The following is a 5991-nucleotide window of genomic DNA, read 5'->3' as shown; positions in this document are numbered from 1 at the left end:
CAGCAAAGGTCTATCATATTTAACTTTTCTAAACTTCTATTTACCTCCTTAATTTCTTTCTTATTTTTTGGTTCAATTTATCTAGTTCTGAGAAAATAAGGTTGAAATCTCTCACTAGTATAGTTTTGCTGTTCATTTCTTCAAGCAGTTCTCTTAACTTCTCTAGTAATTTGAATGCTATACCATTTGATACATATATATTTAATAGTGATATTAAATCATTATCTATGGTACCCTTTAGCAAAACATAGTTTCTTTCTCTCTTTTAATTAATTCTATTTTTGCTTTTGCTTGATCTGAGAGCAGGATCATTATCCCTGTTTTTTTTTTTTTTTTCTTCAGCTGAAGCATACTAGATTCTGCTCCTGCCTTTTATCTTTATTCCGTATATATCACTCTACTTTAAATATGTTTCTTGTAAACAACATATTATGGGATTCTTACTTTTAATCCAGTTTGCTATCCATTTCTGTTTTATGGAAGAATTTATCCCATTCACATTCTCAGTTAAAATTACTGTTTCCTACCATCTTATTTTCTCCAAGTTATATTTTTCTCTTTCCTTTCCCTCCTTCCCATTATTTTGCTTCTGAACACCACTTCCCTTAAACAGTCCTCTCCTTTTACAACTCCTCCCCTCTTTTTTATACCTTTTCCTTCTCCCTTCTATTAGCCTCTCCTATTCCTTTCCCCTTTCTCTTTCTATTTCCCTATATGGTAAGACAAAGTAAATATGTTTGATATTCTCTCTTTGAGCCAAATCTGATGAGACTAAAATTTACACAATGCTCATCCCCCTCCCTTCTTTCCCTTAATTGTAATGTCTTTTTTTTTTTTTTTTTTTTTTTTTTTGCCTTTTCATGTGATGCAATTAACCCATGTTTAGTTCTCAAGAGTTAAAACATTTCATCTTCTCATATAGGGATGTAAACTTTTCAATCTTTAAAAAAAATTTTTTTTCTTTCCTTTTAACCTTTTTAATGCTTCTCTTTAATTCTGTATTTGAAGATCAATTTTTTTTGCTCTGCTCTGTCTTTTTCACCAAAAATAAATGAAATTCACCTATTTCATTGAATGTTCATCTTTTCCCCTGAAAAATAATGCTTCATTTTGTGGGGTAGTTGATTCTTGGCTTCAGTTTAAATTCCTTTGTCCTTCAGGATATCATATTCCAGGCCCTTCAGTCCTTTAAAGTAGAAGCTGCTAGATCCGCAATAATCCTGATTGTGGCTTCTCAATATCTCAATTATTTCTTCCTGGTTGCTTGCAATATTTTTTCCTTTATCTGATAATTATGAAATTTGGCTATGATATTCTTTGGAGTTTTCATTTGGGGTCTTTCAGGAGGTGATCAATGGATTCTTTCAATGGCTATTTTATCCTCTGGCTCTAAGACATCAGAGTAGTTTTCCATGATGATTTCTTGAAAAATGTTGTTTAGGCTTTTTTTTTTTTTCATCATGATTTTCAGGTAATCCAATAATTCTTAGATTGTCTCTCCTGGTTCTATTTTCCAGGTTAGTTCTTGTGGTGATTACTGAACTGAAAAGAAAGCTGCCCTAGAGATCCCCAAGAAAACTGAACCAGAGAACATTATATTCTTTTTCAATTCAAGGAAAATGTGTAGACAGAATTGTCAGACTTATGAAAAACCAAGATTTGATTGTAACTCGGGAGCAGATCATTGAACTTTTAGAAACAGTACAATACACATCCCCTTGGTTCTCTAAGGAAAAAAAAAATTAGATCCATAGGAGTGGAAATTAGTAGGAGAGCACCTATGTGAATACTATAATGATAATGGATCTGACTCAATTTCTAAAGAAACACTTTATACATATAACTTAATACAACTGGCTTTAGGGAATTATATGTTATAGAATAAGGAAAAAGAAGAAAGTGCAGGAAAGAGAGAGGATACAGAAAAATTAGGTGAAAAGCATGAAGAATTAGACAAGAAAGGAGTTAAGTACAATTCTGATGAAATTAAGGAATGTGGTAGTTCTGCGCTCAGCCGTCGCTACGCAAGCCGGGGCTCCATAGCGGCAGTCAGCTCTGGCTTCCGCTCCATCACCAGCTCCAGCTCTAGGGGAAGGCTAGGCCTCTGCCGGCTTCCAGCCGGAGGAGGGGATGTCCAGCTCGCTGGGGTCCAAGAAGCGTCGCGTGTCCGGGCCTGAGCCAAAACCAGGTTCTAACTGCTCTCCTACCCATCCTGTTCCCTCTGAATTACCCACTATAGCTGCCAACGGAATGGCCAAGAACGGGAACGAGGTTGACATCGACGAGGGCCTATACTCCAGGCAGCTTTATGTGCTAGGCCACGACGCCATGAAGCGACTTCAGACTTCCAGCGTCCTAGTGTCTGGCCTCCGGGGCTTAGGAGTTGAGATCGCCAAGAACATTATCCTTGGTGGAGTCAAAGCTGTTACCCTCCATGATCAGGGGGCTGCCCAGTGGGCTGATCTTTCTTCTCAGTTCTACCTTCGAGAAGAAGACGTGGGCAAGAACCGGGCAGAGGTTTCCCAACCCCGTCTGGCTGAGCTCAACGCCTACGTTCCGGTTTGTTCCTACACAGGGCCTCTTACTGAGGACTTCCTTAGCAACTTCCATGTGGTCGTCCTCACCAACTCTCCTCTGGAGGAGCAGCTGCGCATAGGCGAGTTCTGCCACAGTCGTGGTATCAAGCTAGTGGTGGCCGACACTCGGGGCCTTTTCGGGCAGCTCTTCTGCGACTTCAGTGAAGAAATGGTCCTGACGGACGCAAATGGGGAGCAGCCGCTCAGCGCCATGGTTTCTATGGTCACAAAGGACAGCCCGGGTGTGGTGACCTGCCTGGACGAGGCCCGGCATGGCTTCGAGACTGGCGACTTTGTCACCTTCACCGAAGTGCAAGGCATGAGTGAGCTTAACGGCATATCACCTGTGGAGATCAAAGTCCTAGGCCGCTACACCTTCAGCATTTGCGACACAGCCAGATTCTCTGACTACATCCGAGGTGGGATCGTCACCCAGGTCAAAGTACCCAAGAAGATCAGTTTTAAATCCCTTTCTCTATCTATGGCTGAGCCCGAATTTGTGATGACCGATTTTGCCAAGTTCTCTCGCCCCGCCCATCTGCACCTGGCCTTTCGAGCGCTCCACCAGTTCTACAGCCAGCGAGGGCGGCTGCCTCATCCTCAAAACCAGGCGGATGCAGCGGAGATGGTGAGCCTGGCGCAGGCCATTAAAGAGTCTGCCTCGCCCCAGCTGCTGCAGGAGGATTTGAACGAGGAGCTGGTGCGACAGTTGGCCTACATGGCAGCTGGAGACCTGGCTCCCATTAACGCTTTCATCGGGGGCCTGGCCGCCCAGGAAGTTATGAAGGCCTGCTCGGGAAAGTTTATGCCCATCATGCAATGGCTGTACTTTGATGCTCTGGAGTGTCTGCCCGAAGACAAACAGGTCCTGACTGAGGACAATTGCCGCCCGCGCCAGAACCGCTATGATGGCCAAGTGGCCGTGTTTGGTTCTCACCTGCAGGAGAAGCTCGGCAAGCAGAAGTATTTCCTGGTCGGGGCAGGGGCCATCGGCTGTGAGCTGCTCAAGAACTTTGCCATGATCGGCTTGGGCTGTGGGGATGGCGGAGAGGTCATCGTCACGGACATGGACACCATCGAGAAGTCCAACCTCAACCGGCAGTTCCTTTTCCGGCCCTGGGATGTCACGAAGCTCAAGTCGGACACGGCCGCTGCTGCTGTCCGTCAGATGAACCCGCAGATGCGCGTGACCAGTCACCAGAACCGCGTGGGTCCCGACACGGAGCGCATTTACGATGACGACTTCTTCCAGGCCCTGGACGGTGTGACCAACGCCTTGGACAATGTTGACGCCCGCATGTACATGGATCGGCGTTGCGTGTATTATCGGAAGCCTCTGCTGGAGTCGGGCACCCTGGGGACCAAGGGCAACGTCCAGGTGGTGATCCCTTTTCTCACCGAGTCCTACAGCTCCAGCCAAGACCCCCCCGAAAAATCCATCCCCATCTGCACCCTCAAGAACTTCCCCAATGCCATTGAACACACCCTGCAGTGGGCCCGAGATGAGTTTGAAGGCCTCTTCAAGCAGTCAGCGGAGAGCGTCAATCAGTACCTCACAGATCCAAAGTTTGTGGAGCGCGCGCTGCGACTGGCAGGGTCGCAGCCCCTGGAGCTGCTGGAGGCCGTCCAGCGGAGCTTGGTGCTCCAGCGGCCCCGAGCGTGGGCTGACTGTGTGGCCTGGGCCTGCCTTCACTGGCATGCCCAGTACGTCAACAACATCCGCCAGCTGCTGCACAACTTCCCTCCCGAGCAGTTGACCAGTTCTGGTGCCCCCTTTTGGTCCGGGCCCAAGCGATGTCCTCATCCTCTCACTTTTGACATCCAGAATCCTTTGCATTTGGATTACATCGTGGCGGCCGCTAATCTGTTTGCACAAACCTACGGCCTGGTGGGCTCTCGGGACCGGACGGCCGTGGCTGCGCTCATCCAGACAGTGCATGTGCCCGAATTCACTCCCAAGTCTGGCGTTAAGATCCACATCTCCGACCAGGAGCTCCAGAGCGCCAGCATTTCTGTGGACGACAGTCGGCTGGAGGAGCTGAAGGCAATGCTGCCCAGCCTGGAGAAGCTGGCGGGGTTCAAGATGTACCCCATCGATTTTGAGAAGGATGACGATAATAATTTCCACATGGATTTCATCGTGGCCGCCTCCAACCTTCGGGCTGAGAACTACGACATCCCCCCGGCCGACCGGCACAAGAGCAAGCTGATCGCGGGAAAGATCATCCCGGCCATCGCCACGACCACGGCGGCCATGGTCGGCCTGGTGTGCCTGGAGCTCTACAAGGTGGTGCAGGGCCACCGGCGCCTCGAGGCCTACAAGAACGGCTTTCTCAACCTCGCCCTGCCCTTCTTTGGCTTCTCAGAGCCCATCGCGGCGCCCCGTCACAAGTACTACGACCACGAATGGACACTCTGGGATCGCTTCGAGGTCAAGGGACTGCAACCCGGAGGCGAGGAGATGAAACTCAAGCAATTTCTGGACTACTTCAAGACGGAGCACAAGCTGGAGATCACGATGCTGTCTCAGGGTGTGTCCATGCTCTATTCCTTCTTCATGCCAGCTGCCAAGCTCAAGGAGAGGCTGGACAAGCCCATGACGGAGATCGTGAGCCGGGTGTCCAAGTGGAAGCTAGGCCGCCACGTCCAAGCGCTGGTACTGGAGCTCTGCTGCAATGATGACAGCGGAGAGGACGTGGAGGTTCCCTACGTGCGCTATACCATCCGCTGAGCAGGCGGCAGGCCGGTGCCTTCGCCTCCCCTTCCCCATCCTGCCTTCTCCCAGGCCCGCCCCCCTCGGGGGGCTGGGTGTCCCTGTCTCCCCCCCCACCTTTGCCCAGGCACTGGAGGGCACAACTTTGTACTGGACTCATAATAAAGTTATTGATGGAAACCAAAAAAAAAAAAAAAAAAAATTAAGAAATGTGGTGCTTCACAGCAGCATTCCCCAACCCCTTACCCTGCCCCCCCAATTAACCCTTCATGGGTGGAGGAAGAAGGAGGAGGGAGAGGGGCAGTAACACAATCAGCACCACCTATGAAGCAGCCTAGGACAAGATTACAAAAGGCACTGGTTAAAGCTAAAAAAGGACAGGATATGTAGAATTTAAAAATAAATGCATATCCTGTAATTGAAGAATTTGACTCTTCAGGTCAACAAAGGAGAAAATGCACCCCTTTTGATCTGGAAAAAATTTAGGATTTGAAAAAGGGTTGCACTCTTTATGGGGCTACGTTGTCATGTTAAGATGTTACTAGAGAATTTGGCTTATTCAAAATCTTTTTTTTTAATAGCTTTTTATTTACAAGTTATATGCATAGGTAATTTTACAGCATTGACAAATGCCAAACCTTTTGTTCCAGTTTTTCCCCTCCTTCCCCCCCACCCCCTCCCCTAGATGGCAGGATGACCAAG

At 48.0% G+C, this 5991-nt stretch overlaps 1 pseudogene; it reads left to right on the top strand.

Annotated features, from left to right (window-relative positions):
- Nucleotides 1-1852: 1852 nt before the first annotated feature.
- On the top strand, nt 1853-5491 carry LOC116422240 (annotated as a pseudogene).
- The last annotated feature ends 500 nt before the right edge of the window (nt 5492-5991 follow it).

The sequence above is a fragment of the Sarcophilus harrisii genome, chromosome 3 (genome assembly GCF_902635505.1).
Source record: "Sarcophilus harrisii chromosome 3, mSarHar1.11, whole genome shotgun sequence".
Lineage (NCBI taxonomy): Eukaryota > Metazoa > Chordata > Mammalia > Dasyuromorphia > Dasyuridae > Sarcophilus > Sarcophilus harrisii.
The sequence above is the reverse complement of the archived record's forward strand: the minus strand, read 5'-3'. Positions and strand labels throughout refer to the sequence as shown.